General features: G+C 34.9%; 1 long non-coding RNA gene across 1 annotated transcript; it reads right to left on the bottom strand.

Annotated features, from left to right (window-relative positions):
* Positions 1-1,360: 1,360 nt before the first annotated feature.
* On the bottom strand, positions 1,361-20,069 carry LOC129926594 (uncharacterized). Its single transcript, XR_008778296.1, has 3 exons — positions 19,582-20,069; positions 11,703-11,879; positions 1,361-2,461 (listed from the first exon to the last, which is right to left on the bottom strand). It is a non-coding gene; the product is annotated as an uncharacterized LOC129926594 (long non-coding RNA).
* Between the last annotated feature and the right edge of the window lie 1,638 nt (positions 20,070-21,707).

Below are 21,707 nucleotides of genomic sequence, written 5' to 3'. Positions count from 1 at the left end.
GATCTAGGCCTTTAACTCGGCTTCGCAGCTTTCGTAAATAAATGTAGCTTTAGAAAACCAAATTTGAATGTTTATTTGATCAAAATATGAAATGAATGGACTTTAATTAATATGTTTATGTGTTTAAGTATAAAACTATCTGTGCGAAGAGAAGTTTTATCATCTTAGAGTTGAATTAGAGTTTTAGATCTAGGGATGGGATTATAAAGTAAACAATTAAACGAATTAATATTTAGTACGCGATTCATTACGGAATTGTCTAATGAAAGAATGTTCGTCAGGAAATCTGTAATCACAGATATAAGGAACTAATTAATGTAAAAAATGCTTTTGAAACACAAAATTGAAGGTTAATTTTATTATATAATGAAATCAATGGATCTTCTTTTGTCTTTTCATGTGTCAAAGTAAAAATTTATATGCGCAAAGTGTATTTCTTAAAATGAGATCTAGGTCTAAATCCTTTCTATCTTTTCTCATGTCAACATTGTAGACATGGCCTAGATTCATAAAATACTATAGCTGTAATAGAGTCGGACTACTATATTTTTTTTTAGGGTCTTAAGTTTGTTTTAGTGCTACAATACATACACTACGGTCTAAGTTGGTACCCAAGGAACATTCCTGCCTAGTTTTATCAAGATTGGTCAAGCGGTTTTGATGTCTATAAGTAACATACATCCATACATACACCACACATTCTACTTTATAATATAGATAACTTCCATATAGTATTTTAAACTAGGACTAAATCTGCTTTATTTATCTTTATTGGAAATTTGTTATGATTAAATTTTTTTTTCAATTATAAAGAAACCAACAAAGTTCTCATGAGGAGAATAGATAAAGCACACACAGTTTACAGTACGCCTATATATTTTAAATGGCTCTTTCTTACAAGTAGATTTGTTTTGTTTCTGTATTTAGAGTTCAACCTTTGCCTATTGATATTTTTCTCTTCGGACACTTGATGTACATAGTTGATGACCCAACGCTGGGGAGGGGGGAGGGGAAACTTCTGACTGATAAACTACTCAAAGTAGATCACATTAAGAAGTTTACATTGGTGAGTCCAGTTTTGGCCTCCGCTACTAGATTAACGTATACAAAACCAAAAGAAAACTATGATTTTCTAATTACTAATTGTATTTGTGACAATAATTTGAATTATAAAATATATAACCACAAATACATAATAACATTCACATTCCGGCTGTGGATCAATCACTCAATTATAAATACAATAGAAAAAAAAACAATTCAGAGAAATACAAGGAAGTTTCCTTATTATTATTATTATTATTATTACATGCAAAACAAATGTGGCAGTTGCATTCAAATCTGCACATCTGCACATTTATGTCATATAAAACTAAATTCAAAAGAGAAGCGATTTGAAATGTAAGAAAAAATAATTTCCCACTCGCCTTTTTCTCCAAATAATATCCCCATTGTATTTAAATGAAAAGACAATAGAAAAGTGTTAACAAATATTGAAAGTACACTCATAACGGACCTTTAAGAGACGATATAATGAACTATAGAATATGTTAAGCTTTCCTAATGTCATTACTTTCACTTCATTAGTGTATAGATCAGTGATGTCTACATATTTTATAAATATATATAGGTCTGTTTGTTGGAACAGTTTGGAGTTTGTTTGTTTTTTCATCCTGGCCAATGCACCTTGAAGCTATAAAAGGAAAGACTTCAGCTGAAAGGACAGGTGACGGACATCAGGGATTTGAACCCGTATCGTTTATCATAAGATCCCGAGCTCAAAGTCCACAGCTGTCTTGCCACCTATATTCGTGTGAGACGCTAGAAAGATACATCAGGAACATCCTCAATCGTTACAAAGTTAGGCTGTGAAGGTAGACTCTTGGTAACGTTGGAATAAAGAATGAAACTTCTGAGAAGTATTTTATCATTTCGTGTTTGTGCTTGGCGTGACTGTGTTAGATTATCTCATTCGCAACATCCACTCATAAATAGGCTAGATGCAAGAAGTTTGCTTGGCCATTAGGAATTTAAAAATTTATTTTCAGTCCAAACATAATCCTTTATTTGTTAACGTTAGTTGACCTCAAGTGCTCTGAACTGACCACTCCGTTCCCAATCCCAAGTATCTCTCACTTGATGTCTGGAGAAATGCAGTTTACAAAGCTTACATCAACTATCTCTCTTAGAAAGTGTGTACAGGTTATTTCTGGCACACTCATTCTCGGATCATGTTAAAATTTCGCACAGTTATTCATTGGCATAAATAAGACATAAATCAATAAACAAAATTAATTAACCAATTAGTCAGTTAATTACTAGCCATTTATTATTTTGTTTGATACCTACAAGGGAAGTTGATCCTTCAGCATTCACAGATATGTCTAAATATGTAGGTTTTGGTCCTCTTTGCTAATTGTACACATTATTTCTCCCTCACTCATTCTCTGATCAACTGAAACTTTAAATAATTATTTATAGTTAACAAAAACATGAATTAATAAAAAAAAACAATTAATCAATTAATTATTGGTAAGTAATTATGTTGAAAGATATTTAATAAGAGAAATAACGTCTAGAATATTATTATATTGTTGTAAATTTGAAGTTTCTCCACTTAGATAAGCATTGCTTTACAAAAAAATGTTTATGTTTTGTTCGTTTCATTTTTCTAATGCTTTTGTTTGAAATGAAAAAGTTATTCCATTGTAAACTAAATAGATCTCTTTTTTAGCGGCCCCCAAAAGGGAAAAAGACGCTATTAGTTTTGTGTGGCCTGTCTGTCCGTCCGTTTGTCCGTTCGTCCCGTTTAGATCTCAGAAACTAAAAGAGAAAATGAAAATCAGACAACGGCTACTTTTTTCTTTTCCGAAAGTGAACCCTTTAATTTTTAAAGTTACATATGTAAGCAGAAAAAAATACACTTTTAAATTAAAAACTTCAGGGGAGGTAATTTTTTTTAAAGGTCACAGACTTATTCATTAATAACTCAAGCTTCATTTATAGATTCGGGCATTGGTACAAAAATTTGCATCTAAGGAAACAATGGAAAAAATGTGAACCGATCATTGTAAAATATATTTTCCATTTATTAGCTAAGTCATTGAATAAAATATTGATTGAAATGCTGTTTTTAAAAAAGAATTTTGGTAGGAACTTCGTTTTAATTACAAGTTAAAACGAAAACAAACTCCTTTTATAGCGCGCAGTTTTATACACTTGTCAGTCTAAATAAAACTAAATAAAGCCCAGATCTAGATATATTTATAATATATATAAATGTATTAATAATTTGAACAAAATATTAATTATTAAGGCAATAACTTATCTTTTGACAGCTTAGGGGTGCAGCTTTATTTATAATGTAAACAGTAGTATCACATTAAGAAGTGAATCGGATACGGACAGTATGGTAGGCCTACATTATTACCCGGTACCTAAAGGCCTACTATTCCTGATCATAACATTGGCCTAGGTCTAGTAATTTTAAGATTAAATGTATAAAGTCATACAAATTCTAGTCTAGATCTAGATTCTTTATCAAGATTCTAGATCTAGATCTAGTTCTAGATGTAGACCTATTTATATTTCTAGAACTAGACCTAGATCTAGTTTTAGACCTAGACTTAGATCTATTTCTAGATCTAGACTTAGATCTAGTTCTAGATCCAAATCTAGTTTTAGATTCAAGATCTAGAACTAGGCCTAGATCTAGCTAGATCGAGATCTAGTTTCTATGACAAAAGACAATGAAGATATTAATTTTTATTTAGCGAGGGGAATGTCTGGTCCAAGTAGAGCTACTCCAAGTCTTTCAAGTCATTTCTTGCTAGCTCACTACCGAACTAATATAGGTCAGGAATTTGTTTGTGTTGCCTATTTCTAAATCTTTTTCAGTTTCTTTATTACATGTAACATGTTATTAATTTTGAATGTATGGATAAGGTTAATAATAATAATTATTATTACTAAAAAATATATAAGTGTGCACTAAATGAATATATGGAGATGCTGTGGCTGAAGGGTAAAGCACTTGGTCTATGTTCGAATCCTCGTGAAGACTCTACGTTGACAACGTCGGCGACCGATTTTGAGTTTGTGTTCCCACACAAACTGTCTTTGTAACCTTGTTTTGTTATAACAGGAGATTATATACAAGAATAAAATAGAGGTGCGCTCTTTAGTTAAGGAGGCTAATTTAACAGTGACCAAGGTGTAAGCGGTCTGTAATGATCCGTTCTGTTTCCAAATCATTCTGGCGGATTTGTTAAGTACAATCACTACAGTCTTTAGTCTTGTTATGCTAGATAGTAGACCATGTGATTAAAACAGAAACGTGTGTGTGTGTCGCTCTCTAGGTTTAGGAGAATGCAAGTTTCTACATGTGTGCCGCTCTCTAGGTTTAGGAGAATATAGTTTCTAGGTCAAACATTGGAAGTCAACAAAATCAACTTGCTGACAGCCTACATACAATTACATGCATAAATAACCAATAAATGTATATAAAAAACATTTTTTCATATCAGTCAACAGTGTCCTATTACAAATCATATATCAACTCACTCTGTCGGTCTGTCAGGGTAGATTCTTTTACATGCCACTTCCCGTTTTAGGATCACGATAAAATATTGCACAATTATTCATTTTCGAGTACAAAACACAAATCAATCCAAAACTTAACAAATTAGTTAATCAAATAGTGGTAAATTAATTAATTTTGTTTAATGTAGAAAAAGGTAAGGTAAATCTACTTTCAAATCTAGGTATATAACAGCAAATAAAACGGTCGTCTCCCTTCATTCAATACAAATGTTTTTTGTTTTTTTTTAAGTATTTTTGTATATTTTGCTTGTTTTATTTTATACTTATGTAGCAAACGCTTTTTATCATTGCTCCTGAAATAACAAAACTGAAACAAAATGCCTCACTTCTAGAGCTATAGTGAGTCAATTTACCAATATCTTCAGCGAAAAAAAATAAGCTAGAAATCTTTGAAGACATTGACACTCTATATAGACATCTACATTTGAAAATGTGAAAGTCAATTACACTAAAACAAATGAAGACCGGCATGTCACTGTAGACAATGAAAGTTTGAGGGAGAAATGAGTTCATGTTCCAGTGAAACAATGTTTTCAAAGCCTACATTGTCTTTCGAGTTTGTTTTGTTTTTAGTTCAAGATCTCCACATAATTTAATTACAAACAAAATAAAAAATCTCCCTCATACACTAGTGACAGAAGTAGCAGGGTGAATCATTCAAAGCATATCTTGCAAAATTGAGATCAATATTAGGCATGTCGAGTAGTCGGATCTTGAGAGTTAAAAAAATCTATTTTTGAAGCTGTAACAGAAATAATTGCGACAATGTGTTAATTATACTGACATTTCAGACTCCATTGTTTTCGTTATTCTAATGTCTTTACCTATATTCAGACAGTTTTTCAGAGTCTAATTTTAATTAGTAGCTGTAATTAGTGTTGTTCCTCTTCCTACTCCAAGTTTGTCATTGTTTTACTTCTTCTATTGTTTTACATAACTGATAATTACAGGAATACTGTTTTTAACCTTTAACAACCATACACTATTGACTGAATGAACATATTCTAATTTATAAAATATTGATTGGTTCTCTTTAATTCATTAAATTACAAAAAAAAGTCAATTTTTCAAACAAAAATTAACATCACACAAAATAAAATCATTGCTACTATTTAGTATCTAATAGTTTTAGAGGGAACAATAAGAGGACTTCCCCATATTTAGAATGCACCATCACTAAGACTAAGACTAAGACTAAGACTAAGACTAAGACTGCTTTATTGATCCTTACGGAAATTTGTTGTGCAGAAGACACAGTATGGAATATCTAGTTTAATTAATAATCAATTGTTAAAACTAAAATTGTAAATTTGTACAAAGCTCTATTTGCTTTAGAACCTGTCCACGAAACAGTTTCGTAGTTTAGCTATGTGAAATACACCCAATAATCTACCATGCAGAGAAGTAGGTTAGTAGCAGATAGAAGTATTTGGTTGACATTTGTTTATTTTATTTTAACCTTTATTCTAACAAGTTTACTTCTTATATGCGTCCTCTCTGACTAGACAGAAAAGTCGTATATACATGTACGTGTTCTACACACACGGAATCGCAGGCGTTCCTTCACAATATGGACTAAACATATTTTCACACCAATTCTGTTTCTTTAATAACGTTATGATCTTTGTTAAAAATATGCTGGTTTAATGGAACTAATGTTGCAAGGGTTATCTGTTTTATTTTAATTGTCAATGTTTATCTAAAGTGTCGTGTGGCCAGCTTTAGGACAACCGGTTTTATTTTCACCAACCAATGTCATTCGCCACAAAAATAAACCGGAGTACTACGAGTACTATAAATAGAAGTAAATTACGTATTCAAAGAATTCCTTTGTGACTTTCATAAAGACAAAGATTTTTTTAGTGCTGTTGAAACCATGACAACCTGTTAACCGACTATTCTGCACAGTGCACTATGGGTCGATGCTACGCGTGTCAGCGGCGTGTCACATTTCAAGAAATGTATATGTCCCTCATCGATGGCTGAAAAAAACAACTTAACCTTAAAAAGAAAAACTTAATAGAATCAACACTGTTAAACTTAGTTTTCATGAATTTCATAAAACTTCATTTCTTATCAATATTAAAGGAGAAAAGTTTTTTTCTAACACGACTCGATCTCGGGCTCTCTTGCTTCCAGACAATTGGTCTATCGCCCAAGCTAGACTATTGTAATAAAATGAATTGTATATGATCGTTTAAAATGCTCATCTAAATGTTCAAGTTACTCTCAGAGTTGCATTCACTAAGTCATGGATCACATTGAAAGCATCTACACTTTAACTTCTGCAGATATTCTAATCACAGACGAGGAGTATGTAGTCATTGAAAGCATTCTCTGCGCAGCTCGTGGCGCATTGGCTGTGCTCGGTGTGTTTGGTAATATCATCAACATCAAGACATTTATGTCCATGGGACTTAAGGATGGACTGAGTATTTCCTTCACGTTTCTGGCCTTCTCTGATATCCTGTATTTGTCCACGGTCATAGCCAGGGCAGTTTCGTTTGTTTTTACAACTTTAGAGACGAGGTCAAGCTTTCAGACCTTGTTTCCAATCGAGCCCTACGGACTGTACATCTTTACTGGGCATGCAGGACGTTTACCTTATGTCCTGTCAAACTTGACCACTACGTTTCTAGCAGTGGCTCGGTGTTTGTGCGTGGCCAGACCACTTCAGTTCAAAACGAGGTTTAGCAGAAAGACGACAGTAATGATCTTATTTTTGTTTTTCTGTTTTTCCTTGGCAAGTTACCTCCCCGTGACAACGTTTATGGGCATAAGTTTACAGTATTTTTCTAAACTTAACGTGACCAGGGAGGCATTGTGGGTCTCGTCCAATACAGAGTGGATGGACATCCTTTGGGCCATACGTGACGCTTTTATCCCATTCACAAGTCAGTTGATCATCTTCCTGTGTTTTATCATAATGGCCAACTGCCTTCGAGCGTCCCACTCATTTCGACGGAAGCACGACCTAAACTATTCCAACAAACCTACGATCTGTACAACTAATTGCGTTATTTCTGGTTTTGGAAACGGAAACCGGACGAAGAATTTCAGCCGGAAAGACATTCAGATCGTCCGTCAGATTTCGTTGATCTGCGTGGTCTATGTCGTCTGCAACACCCCAACTGTCCTGATTAACCTGGCCAGGGTGTATGTGCCCCAGTTCACCTTAGAGAAACTCTACCATAACGTCTACTACACTGCCACTGGGTTCAAGCACCTGTTCCAGACTGTCAACGCCAGTTTCACCATCATCATCTACCTCACATACAACACGAAGTTCAGGCAGACACAGAGCAATAGATGTTTTGCCTGAAGGCAACTCTAGATTCTATGAAGGTTAATAGTAGATTTTAAGATTTGATGATTTTATCTAGATAAAAAATTATACATGTCATTTATTTCTAAAACAAATGTCAAATAAGATAAACGTTGTTTATATGTCCTATATGAAGCTGTTAGTGGTATTTAACTTCTTATTCTATTTACTTTTCGTAATGCTTCATTATTGCAATTAGTCTTTCCACTGAGCTTGACCTAATCAAATTATTATATGAACAGTCCAGTTCATTATTGCTACATAATGAGGATGTGACGATCGTCACGTGAGCTTTGCGGGACATACCCTCCGACAAAATGAATAATGCATACCAAGAGTTGCGATGACATGGAGGCCAATACGAGGAAAGCGCAAACAGAGAAGTCATCGTCGCGTATAAGTTGGCGCCACACTTTCATAGGAGCAGACACCAGGTGAAAAGAAACTCCAGACATTGCCAGTGACAGATCTTTGTGGAGACAGCTTGCCGCCCAATGCCACAAACGGTGCGGGCAGATCTAAGTCTAAGCAAGTCTAAGTAAGTAAGTAAGGTAAGTCTAAGTACCGAGACGGCGCGCAAAATGTTTATACACGTCTTTTTATTTCCCTCGACGCTGAACTAAATACCGAGATAAATTCCAGTTGTGTGCTGGGATAACCGCTGAAAATGTGTTCGAAGCATTCAAAATTAAATGACACAATCCATGCGTAATTTAAGATAATTATATTTTTGAAATTACAAAGGTAAAACTAGAGTTATCACTGTGTGGCCATTAAGGAGTTTACTCCCATAAACTTCTACATAAACTGTACAATGTCTAGGTAATATACTAAAGCTCTTTTCGGAATACACGCCCAGTGTTGACCTATTTGAACCCATGAAGAGTTTGCAAGCTTATAGGAGATATTGTTTTGAAAAAAAGAAACATTTTGGTAAAGCTGTGTTTCCTTTGAGTTTTCTGTAGCCGACCTTCTTTTGTTTCTTTTGGTGTTTTGAAATAAAATTAGAAAATCGATTTCATATTGTTCTCAAATATATGTGTGGATACATTAAATATCGACGGACCTTAATGTTTTACATTAGGCAAAGAAATCTTTCCTGTTTCTTGTACTATACAAATATAAAATCTTAACCAACAAATTAACCAATGGTCTGCTGACTATTGAAATTTGAGAAAAAAATGCATACGAGGAGATGAAAGTAAATAATTTTTTTTTACTTGCCCTTGTCTCTATGTGATTTGCATGGCAAAACATACTTTTATTATGAAGTTCAAATTAATTTTGAAATTTAAAAAAAATGTTTTATTGACCATGTTGGACAAGTGTATGGTGGACTTCCAACAAAAGACAAATAATATTTCTTTACAGTCGTAACTAGTAACTAGTATTAGCAAAACGATCCTCAATATGTCAACTGAAGTCAAGAAGAAGTCCTATCCTCAGATATATAGATATATATATACATGTATATATATATTTGAAAGACTTTTAAAATGTGGCCTGTATATTTAACTATTGTAACAGGATCCTGTTTTTACATAACATTTCTATCTTTGAAGTATTACTTGCAAATCTTTAAATCGGCTCACAAGTCTCTAACTATCATTTCATGTAAAAAAAGAACAAAAATGACTATACTTGTATAATATTAGGTTCTAGTGTAATAATGAGTAGTAGAAATTAAATGGGTATTTAAAATCTTGTAACTATTTGACAGTTTACGTATATATTTGGGAACTAATTAATTGACCTCACAATGAAAACCTTGGTTTGACCGTTATAGTTTCTTCAAAATATAATAGTCTTTAAATTTGGCTTGCTTCTTTCATTTTGCACACGACTATAGCGGAAATTCCCGCACTCGACTGTTTCCTTGTATTCAGTTCAGAGTTGGATACAGAGACTTACAAGAACATGTTGCGCACCGTTTTATGTAGCAATCCTGAGCTGGACGGCTGATACAGAAGAACTTGATTAGGCAAAGCTCACTAGAAAAGACTCCTTGCAATAGTAAAGCACTGCAAGCAATAAATAGAATGGAATATTATAGGCAACCACCAGCTTTATAAAGGAGGAATTGATTTATATAAAGATAAACTTGAATCCTTAATAATTACAAGAACAAATTATTAAGAAGTGTACTTGAAATAAATAACCGATATGATGATGACAGCGTGTTATATTCTTTCTGTCCAAGTATCTTGATGTGTTTTATTTATCACCATAGCAGTATAAGGCTTATTGAGTGATCCAGATCTTTCTTTTTCCCCTTACAAATTATCGGTACGCAAATGTCAAAAAAAATAGGCTGACTTTAATAGATAACTTTCATTTAGGGATAATAATCTAGAGGCTGCTCTTTCAAGTGAAAGGGTAACAATTAGACGATTCTGCAGAAAAGTTGTTTGGCGTATACTTTGTCGCTTACCGATACTTGCTCAATGAGAGAATGCTAGGTTATTGAGCACTAGTGGTTGGATTCTAAAACTATACTTCAAGATTTAATTATAAGATGTGTACGTAAATAAGAGAAGGTAAAAAAAAAATTGACAAACGAAACCAACTATAAAAGAGAACCTATCTTTGATCTTGCCTGTATTATTCTAATGGATCGTTGATTGTTGGATGTAGATTGTTGGATCGTTGATTGTTGGATCGTTGATTGTTGGATGTAGATTGAACTAAAACGTCTTCTTCATAGAATTGTATCATGATTGCTATTATAATAATCATTATCATCGATTTCATAAGTTCACGAACATATTTGTACTATTGTTGTCGGTACTTTATCAGATTGTGATCTCAATTCTTAGAATACACATCACTAAGCTTGTATACATGCCTAAGTTTGTTTGTTTATGTATGTTTTAACAAACGAGGTAGACCTAAGACTATCTGAGCTCTTGTCGTGTCTTGATGAAGTAAAACGAAATAGAAAGCTATAATGGCGTTAAATATTTCAATTCCAGTATCGAGAACATTGCTGTCAGACTTTGCTACCACTAGAGACCTCTTGAGTGACAAAGACTACATCATTGTTGAGGGTGTAATCACTGTTCTTAGCGTTGCTCTCGCCTTTGTTGGAGTACTTGGCAACGCCGTCAGTATAATTACATTTGTCTCCATGGCGTCTAAAGATGGGGTGACCGTGACCTTCCTGTTTACGGCGGCCGCAGATTTAATTTATCTAGTTACCGTTATCGCCATGGGCGTATCGTTCTTGCTTTTATCCGTGGAGGTTATATCTGGATATACCATCTGGTTTCCAGTTGAGCCGTATGGAGTTTATGGGTTTTTGGCCATGTCTGGACGATATCCCTACGAGGCTTCCAATCTGGCCACGACTTGTCTGTCTGTCGCGCGATGCCTGTGCGTGGCTAAACCACTACTGTATCGGAGTTCTTTTACCGGGAATGCGGCTTTGTGTATCACTCTAATATTTTCAGTCTTTTCCATAGCCTGCTTTACGCCGGTCTTGGCGCTCATGGAAATGAAGGTCCAATACAGCAATTACATTAATGCTTCAAGGCCCTCCATGTGGATCTCCCCTACAAGGGAGACGGTAAAGGATGTCATCTGGACCGTCACAGACGCCTTCATTCCTATCGCAACACAGGTCATTATCGCCTTCTGTGTTGTCGTCATGAACAGAAGTCTGAAATTGGCAAGCGAATTCAGACAAAAAAGTTACTCCGGCTTGACACGAAGATGTAAATCCTCAAAACACTTCGCAGTGGCACGCCATTCTCATGCAATAACAAATTCAACTTACCCCAATCAACGTGAAGCAGCAGGTAAACTCATGAGCGGGAAAGATCTGCAAGTCGTCCAGCAAGTCCTTCTTATCTCTGTTATATACATCATCAGCAACACGCCAATCATCATCATCAACTTTGCCGGCATGTACAACAAGGAGTTTGCCCTGCAGAGGACGTACCATAATCTGTTCCTGTCAACGATTGGGGTGAAGCATTTGTTTCAAACAATCAACAGCAGTTTTAACATCTTCATCTACTTCAAATATAATACCAAATTTAGACACACGCTACTACAAGTGCGAGGTACTCCTTAAAGTATAACACTGTGTATGTTTAATGTATTAACAAAATGTGTGTTTAAAATGAAGTCTATTTGAAATTGTTATGGGTAATTTACAATATTTGACTTTGGTCTAAGCTGATTGGATTACCCTATTGACATTATACCAGTACTGAATGGCAGTGTATTTGGTTGATATTAGTTGGACAGTATAAACTTTGTATCTCAGAGGCTTAGAATGGTTTGAATATTACATCATGAAATCCAATATTTAAAGATATTCTCTCCTACCAAAAGAAAGATTCATTCATTAAAATTGTACCAGTCGGCGTCGGCATTTTCTTATATTTCAATTTCTTTCCGAATAACGTTGGGCTATAAGTGTCTACGTCTACTGACAAAGATGCTAGCTAAAGTATCTTAGGTTAATAATTAAATTTGATATGTTGCTACCATAAAACAAGTAAATTACCATTCTTGGTATGATATAAAAGATAGATCGTTTCTTATTAGTCACATGATATAAAAATAAACTCCAAGACCAGAAGATTGACAGGGCCCTTAAGAAATTAATATATCTACTCAGAAAAACAACTTTTATAAAACACGAGCAGATACCTGTGCTGCAGTTGAAACTACCTGTAATAGTGTATGTGCAAACACTTCTTAGGACTACCAGCCTTCTGGTCTGCCTGCACTGTAACGCCCACAATACACACACACACACACTACTTTTAAATGGAAACACTGGACCTACACAGACAGAAACTACAGAGTTCTTAGGCCGTTGTATCTTCTAATGGAACGACTGACCCTACACAGACAGAAACTACAGAGTTCTTAGCCCCATGTATCTTCTAATGGAACGACTGACCCTACACAGACAGAAACTACAGAGTTATTAGGCCCATGTATCTTCTAATGGAACGACTGACCCTACACAGACAGAAACTACAGAGTTCTTAGCCCCATGTATCTTCTAATGGAACGACTGACCCTACACAGACAGAAACTACAGAGTATTAGGCCCATGTATCTTCTAATGGAACGACTGACCCTACACAGACAGAAACTACAGAGTTCTTAGGCCCATGTATCTTCTAATGGAACGACTGACCCTACAGACAGAAACCACAGAGTTCTTAGACTCTTGGATTACAAATAGCGTATTGTCTGGTTAGTTGGGCATTAATGTATTTTGACTTATTGCAACAGCATTTACAATGGCATCGCATAGTTATTGTTTCGTCCCTCAGGCGTTGTATATTTGCAGGTACTAATGCAGACAGACCCACATTTTAAACAGTAAATGAAAGACGTCCTGAGCGTGCCTGCGGAACAGTTTGAAGGAAGAAACGCAACAATTTACAATTTAGACCAAAACTCTTTACACATGTAGAGATGCACCTTATAAAGAATAACTTATCTCCACAAATCGTATTAGACAACTCCAAACACACACACACAAAGACACACATTTAATAGGTCATTATATTCATTGTGACATTCTTTTTTACAAAGGTTATATCAACTCATTTTGTCTGTGTCTGTCTGGCAAAAAGTTTTTACACGTTATTTTTCCTACACCCAATCTCGGATCAACCTGAAATTTTGCACAATTATTTTTTTTTACCCGGCAACAAAAGAGTCAATAAAAAAAAAAAAACCAATTATTGGTAATAAATTACTTTGTTTGGTATCTCAAACATGGGAATGAAATAGTACTTGACTGAAGTGTTGGTATAAGCCGAATTAGTTCCCTTCATATAATGCTGCCGTCTCAAGTCTCAGGCTTAGTGAACCCAAACATGAACTAGAAACAAGAGTTAACTAGACCAGGGGTGGGCAACCTTTATGTATCGAGGGCCCCATTAAAAAAAGTTTGGGAATGGCGGGCCGCATATATATATATATATATATATATATATATATATATATATATATATATATATATATATATACCTTATAAAGATACGCTAGCTAAGTGTGTAGAATGCCTTTTAACTGATATTTACACTGTATTATAGTCACGTTTCTTTCTACTTTTGTAACAAGAGTTACCAATTTTTGAAAACAATTTTACGATTTTAAAAAATTGCTGTTGTCTTTAAATATCCCAATATCCCCACAACTCTACAGTTGTACTTAATGTGTGCAGTATTTGACTTCTTACACTCGTGCATTATGTTCCGGAACTACGAATCTATCTTACTAGTTGTTACTCCCTGTGACTGCGGTCAAATTACAGTCAGTCAACATTGACCAGTGATTATACTTGTTTAGTTTCCACAAAAGAAAGCTTGCTCACTGAATGAGACAAAATATGTTCCGGAAGTCAATTGTCGGAACGAGCAAAACCTGCCCTTCAGAGAATGCTGACCATGTCCTTCAATTTAGTTTGCTAAATCAAGAGACCCGAACAAGACTCTTTAAAGACTATTCGGAGAACTGCCAGTTCTGGAAACCACTGCGCGGTTCATCTCAGATATAGAATTGCTGATCTGAACCCTCCAACATGTAAATTGAGAACGAAGAGGAAGAACAGATGTATGTGTAGTGTGTACTCAAATAGTGTGAACAGCGGCAAATTTTTTAAAGTGTGGAAATACAGCTTCTGGCACCCATAAGCCTTGTTTGAAAAGATTTAACAAGCATTTGCATTTCATATATGTAAACAACCAATTGCAAAAGTACATATAAAAAACATGAAATCTGTCTTCCACTCTTCATTAGAAGTATTGGTAACAAAGTCACAGTCAATATCCTTCAAGTAACATAACAGCTTCTTCCTTGAGAATGTATAACTCATTTTACTTTTCCATGCTAAGCTAGCGGATGCATTTTATTATTTTCTTTATAAATCGGTACTACCCGTGGTTTATGTACCTAGCTCTATTGAGTTTGATTATTGTTATTGTAGATATAATTTAATGTTAAAACTTTATGCTGCTTTGTGCAAACTTTCCTGTTAAGAGTTCATGGTTGAGAATTTTTTTTTATTTAAAAAAATATTTTTCTCAAAGATCAAGCTATATCAGTTATTACACTTGCAATCTTGTTCCAAGCCTACCCAACACTCAGAAAGTGTGTCTTGAATCGAGTGTAATGATGTATAGCCAATAAGCATAATCTTCGTTTACTTAAAACTTTTATAATGTGACAGTTTCAATAATTTATATAGATATTATTTTTGATATTTGCATTTTTATATGTATATACTGTGGGCACACCTGATTTCTATAGGTGTCGGCGGGCCGCATAAAACACTTCGGCGGGCCGCATGTGGCCTGCGGGCCGTAATTTGCCCACCCCTGAACTAGACAATGTCCATGTTCTTAAAATCTGAACTAGTGTAGTGATCATTGTGTTGGCTTGAGAAACCAGAGAAGGCTTTAGCTGAAAAGTTCGAATTCAGGTCATTCCTTTTTGTGTTAATTTTTTTTTTATAAATGCTTTTTTAGTGTTTGTCTAGAGTCTAGATCTATCACACATTTAATTACATGACGGATTCAAACTTATTGATACAAGTACGCTTACTATATGCTTTGTTGGGTTTTTTTTAAAGTATTTTTTACGTTTTTCTTGTTTTTTATTTTAGTTTATATTTTTTATTTAGACCCCCCCCCCCGAAAAAAATCCTGGTTCGCCCATGACACACACACACACACACAAGCTGACCTGGACACCAAGAAATTTTGACACACTAGAATAGATCAGTTCACAACACACAACAAGAAACATAAATACACACCACTACCTACATTATCAGTCAGTGATTAGGACCAAGAATTCTATATTACAGAAGATAAAGGAAGACACTCTATAAGTTTTTTTTTCTTAATGTGTATTTCGGAAACTGTCACGTAAATGAAAATAAATGTCCTAATACCTCAGTGTAACTCACAGTTTCTTTGTATCTTTTTTTTTGGTCGCATTTAAAATGTTTGAATGTGTGAGTTGTCTTTTTTTTTTTATAGTTTTTAAATTTTTATTGAAATTTTCAAAAACGTTTAAAGGTACTTGTAGTACTTCACGTCACTAAGAAGACCAAGTTGCAAGGTGCAACACATGCCAGCTGCTGTACTCTATGCCTGTGAAGGCAAATTGGCGCCTTAGTTGATATTTATAGCTCTTCCGCGAAAGGGAAAGGGGCGCTTATGTTAAGCTCACCAAAAAATATCGCTCTAGGATATGGGCTCATCTCTCCATATGGATTACATGAAAATAGTGCCTCAACACAGAATCTTGACTATGGATTTAAAGTAAGTCCCTCTAGTATTGACGCCCGTCTTCGATACAAGAACAAAAGAAACATGCTCACTGTGTGGATGATTTAAAAAAAAAAGATGACAAACTTGTTAATAGAAAATTAGTCTGTATAAATAAGTTGTTCATATTAATTATGACACAGAATGGCACATCAAACATGAAACCATTCACATAAGTCATTAACGGTTTAAGGCTAAGATTTAAATTTGTTATGTGATTACAAGGACATTTATATATATATATATATATATATATATATATATATATATATATATATATATATATATATATATATATATATATATATATAACAACATTTCATAAAATAAAACAGACACAATACACAAAGGAGCTGACGAGATTCTAAGCAGCATAACAAACATTTGGTATATTATGAACAGCGATAACTGACAGAAAACTAAAACATTTCTGAACAGAAAAAAAACAACACGAAAAAATGCTTTAACATTGACGTCATATAAAGTTGTAAAAAATAAAAGCATTGTCCTACAGCTGGTACACAAACAGAAATGTGTACAGTACAACATGATATCTTGGTTTTAAGAAAATAAGAATCAAAGTGAGAGTTATTTGATTTAAATTTCATTCAAACCTTATTTTTAAAAAAGCAGTCTATCCTGAAAACAATAAAAACAAGGTTACAAAAGACAGTTTGTGCGGAAACACAAACTTAAAATCGGCCCCCGAAAAGGTCCATCCAGGCAGGCTTCAATATTTTCAGAAAGAACATGCAAATGAAATTATATCAAAGACAAATGAGAGATAAGAATGGAGAAAGAAGGTTAACAGATCTTATGTAGTGCCCCAACGGTCCCGCAGATCAAAGGATAGGTGAAAGTGAATGTAAAGTTAGATGGGAACCTGGCCTAAGTAGTTCCCCTTTTAGACCTTGTGGTCTATAGGACAGATGATGTAAAGTTCATCTGTTTTTGTGGCCTACGATTAGCGAAGGTGTCATGTAGCCAGCACAACGACCAACCGCCTATACTTTTCCCCAACTAATGTCACGTACCCATTAGAGCTGAGTGGACTCAGAGGCGCCCAAAGATTCCAAAGTTGAAAATCCCAGTCTTCACCAGGATTTGAACCCGGACCCCCAGTTCGGAAGCCAAGCGCTTTACCGCTCAGCCACCGCGCTTCCCTTGGCCTAACTGATGTCTTATAATTGATCCAATTGTTTTGAAAAGGCTCAATCTCTCATTCGAATCCTTAAAAAAAAAATAAAAAAAAAAAAAAAATTCCGCAACAACATTAATGTCTATTAAAAAATTAGGTTTATAAGATTACTATTCATTTTAAATTAGGTCTAACTTATAGTGCATACTAATTAGCTTTTTCTCTTTAAAAAACTGCTTGCATAACTGATTTTAAAAATTAGAGTTTTCTCTTTCAGAAAAAAAAAGTAGCCGTTACATCAGAACTTTGAATGGTCTAAAATATTGTGATGTCGGATTTTCAATATCTTTTCTAGTTTACGAGATCTAAACGGGACGGACGGACAGACGGACAGACATTTTGCACAAAACTAATAGCGTCTTTTCCCCTTTCGGGGGCCGCTAAAAATCAGTTTAAAAAATAATGTTAAGTTGTTTTCTTGAATATTCAGGGATTCACCATTTACAGAGGATTGAATATGTTCAGCTGAGCTACATTTAAGTTTTAAAGAGGATTGAATATGTTCAGCTGAACTACATTTACCATTTACAGAGGATTGAATATGTTCAGCTGAACTACATTTACCATTTACAGAGGATTGAATATGTTCAGCTGAGCTACATTTAAGTTTTAAAGAGGATTGAATATGTTCAGCTGAGCTACATTTAAGTTTTAAAGAGGATTGAATATGTTCAGCTGAACTACATTTACCATTTACAGAGGATTGAATATGTTCAGCTGAGCTACATTTAAGTTTTAAAGAGGATTGAATATGTTCAGCTGAGCAACATTTAAGTTTTAAAGAGGATTGAATATGTTCAGCTGAACTACATTTACCATTTACAGAGGATTGAATATGTTCAGCTGAGCTACATTTAAGTTTTAAAGAGGATTGAATATGTTCAGCTGAACTACATTTACCATTCTCCGTGTGTCAATTCAAACTATCTGGTAACGTTTGAATAGAACACCTAAACGTGCTGGTTTACAAAGCCTTCTACAGCAGACAGAATACGTGACGTTGTCCAGATATGGTAGACATTCTATAGCAGACAGAATACGTGACGTTGTCCAGATATGGTAGACATTCTATAGCAGACAGAATACGTGACGTTGTCCAGATATGGTAGACATTCTATAGCAGACAGAATACGTGACGTTGTCCAGATATGGTAGACATTCTATAGCAGACAGAATACTTGACGTTGTCCAGATATGGTAGACATTCTATAGCATACAGAATACGTGACGTTGTCCAGATATGGTAGACATTCTATAGCAGACAGAATACGTGACGTTGTCCAGATATGGTAGACATTCTAATGTCAATGATGTCTAAGTGGTAGACATGTCAGCGTTCGTGGCTAGCAACTATGGTGTGTGTGTGTGTATAGCTTATATAAAGTTCAGCTAATGACATTACAAACATTTGTGCTATTGTTATAAGGTGTAACACATTTAATTTCAACTAAAGTTTTTTTTTAAATTTTTTCCACAGTACTAATAAACGTATTTTCATTCTGAATATCAAGATGAGATTCAGTGTCATATGAAGCACGAGCAGGCTTAAGATCACATGCACGTTAAGTCACGTGCAAGTCTTCCGAAAGGTTTTGTTAAAAGTTCAATACTTGTTTTTAAATCCTCTTTTTTTTTTACTTCCTACTATTTCAAAGCTGACCAAAGAATGACAGTATATTTATTTTAGCGAAAAAAAATAGTTTAATCATTTTATGAACTTCTGAAATTGTCACAGTAAAAGTATAGGTCCATTATAAACATATTCTAACAAAATATGTTGATCTTTATATAGTAGTACTGTCAATAACGCACGGGCACGAGGTATCCAAACATAGTAGCATAGGGTCACTTCGTCGGGATATATTGAGAGAACGTATTTGAACTCTAGAAGTAAATCGTGTACACAAAAACTAACGAGCACATTGTACATCGTGAGTCTATCAGTTGGAGTATATTTCATTGTTCTTAAACTAAATTGCCATTCGATGTATTGTAATACAGTACTTTGTATAAAGTAAAAGAAAATATTGAAGTTATACATTACACAGAGATTTGAACGTTATGTATATATTTGCTGATTAACTCAGTGAGTGCCCTATACGCTAAGAAGCCATTCAAAGATGTATTTGATTAACAATCATACTCACAATTTATAGCGATGATAATCCTAGAAACTATTAAGTAATTATCGTTGCTTACAAGTGTCATGAAATACGACCATTGTCGGATGTGACAAGTGTCATAGGCATCATAATTGCTGGACGATTTAAAAGCTTGGAAGGGAGTTAATGCTGTTAAATTACAGAGATTAAAACCGATTTTCATTAACTCCCCTAGTCATCTAGTTTTTAAAACATATTAAAGTGCGAAGGAAGAGATTTAAACAAAAAAGATATTCGCCTGCCATTTTATCTAATTGGATATTAAACTCGAGACATGTTTTACTAATACGTGATCATTTTGATGATAGAGGAGTATATGTCATTATTACTATTCTAGTTTATTATAAGACATTTCAAATGTTCTGATCACTGGCTGCTGTTTTTAAATGGTTGCAATTAAATATAAACAAAGGTTGGCTTTTATTTCTCATTCACTAAATGTTCTAGAGTTGGCGTCTGTCGTGAAACTAGTTTGTTATATACACAGCTCTATATAATACATGGTTCATGATCAAAAGTACAGTACTTTTAACAAGTAAAGTAGATGTCCTTTTAGTATACAAGTATCAACAAACGGGAAAAAGCAGTAGATATATACATTTTGAGTTGGCATGGTATGAATAGCACACAATCGACAAGAAAATAAGTCACGTGTAAAACAAAAGAAAAACATAACACACGCCACATGACAACACATAACACACGCCACATGACAACACATAACACACGCCACATGACAACACATAACACATGTCACATGACAACATTTAGAAATATTGACACTCGTTCTTCAGATAGTTTTTTGCTTATCGTCACGCTTTCATTGTCCGAACAAAAGCTCGATTCTTAAATACCTTAACTATTTATCACAACGATGTCCAGTGTTATTTTGCCAAGCAATTCTTCCAATGTTGTCGGTATTCCTGATGAAATTATTACCGATGAACAATACAATCTAATAGAAGGAGTAATGTGTGCTATACGGGGTACCCTGGCTTTTCTTGGAACTCTGGGAAACGTTGTCAATATTTACACGTTTGTAAAGATGGGTCTCAAAGACGGAATGACTATTTCACTTCTAGCACTCTCCATCTCGGACCTCGCCTATGACGTTGCCACTTTTAGCATGGCTGCTTCCTTCTTTTGCATGATGCTCGAGACCTTCTCCAAGTACAACTTCTGGTTCAAAATAGAGCCCTATGGCGTGTACATTTATTCCGGCCATGTCTCGAGAATGCCATACATACTTTCGAATTTGACCACAACATATTTGGCCGTGGCGAGGTGCCTCTGTGTGGCTAAGCCGATTTCGTTTAAAAACATGTTCGGGGTCAAACTGACCGTCTATCTTCTCATCACCTTCGGAGTCTTCTCGGTAATAAGCTATGTCCCCGTATTGGTCTACATGGACATGTCCCCGCAGTACAGCGCCCTCATCAACGCCACAAGAGTTTCCCTGTGGGTGTCGCCAAAAAGACAGCTGGTCATCAACGTCGTTTGGGTATATCGTGACGCTGTGCTGCCGTTCCTCACCCAGATCATCATCAGCATCTCTGTGTTCATCATGATCTGGAGTTTGAAAGCCGCATTCCAGTTTCGTCAGGCCCATTCCGAATGCACTGCTAACCACAGCACTGTGGCCTCGCTGACTAATCTCTCGTACCGAAGGGAGAACGGCTGTCAGGAAATACGAGACAGAAAAAGTTCCAAACTAAGTGGCAAGGACTATCAAGTACTTCAACAAGTGGTCACTATCTCTGTGATCTACATAGTTTGCAATATTCCAACAGTCGCTTGTAACTGTACCTCAGTTATTGAGCCAAGGTTCTCTATCATCAGGCTTTATAAAAACTTATATTTAATAGTCAACGGAACGAAACACCTGTTTCAATCGATTAACTCCAGCGTACACATAATGATCTATTTGAAATACAACTCGAAGTTTAGAAAAACTCTCTTTAGGTCATAAAACTTTTGTATTCAATGATTCTTAAAAACTGAACATTTTGAGGTACTATATTATATGTGTGCGTGCGTGTGTGATGTATGTGTTTGTGGTGTGTGTGTGTGTGTTTATACGTCACTTGTCAGTGTGTAGGTAGACTTATCTT

This window comes from Biomphalaria glabrata, chromosome 6 (genome assembly GCF_947242115.1).
Source record: "Biomphalaria glabrata chromosome 6, xgBioGlab47.1, whole genome shotgun sequence".
Classification (NCBI taxonomy): domain Eukaryota; kingdom Metazoa; phylum Mollusca; class Gastropoda; family Planorbidae; genus Biomphalaria; species Biomphalaria glabrata.
The sequence above is the reverse complement of the archived record's forward strand: the minus strand, read 5'-3'. Positions and strand labels throughout refer to the sequence as shown.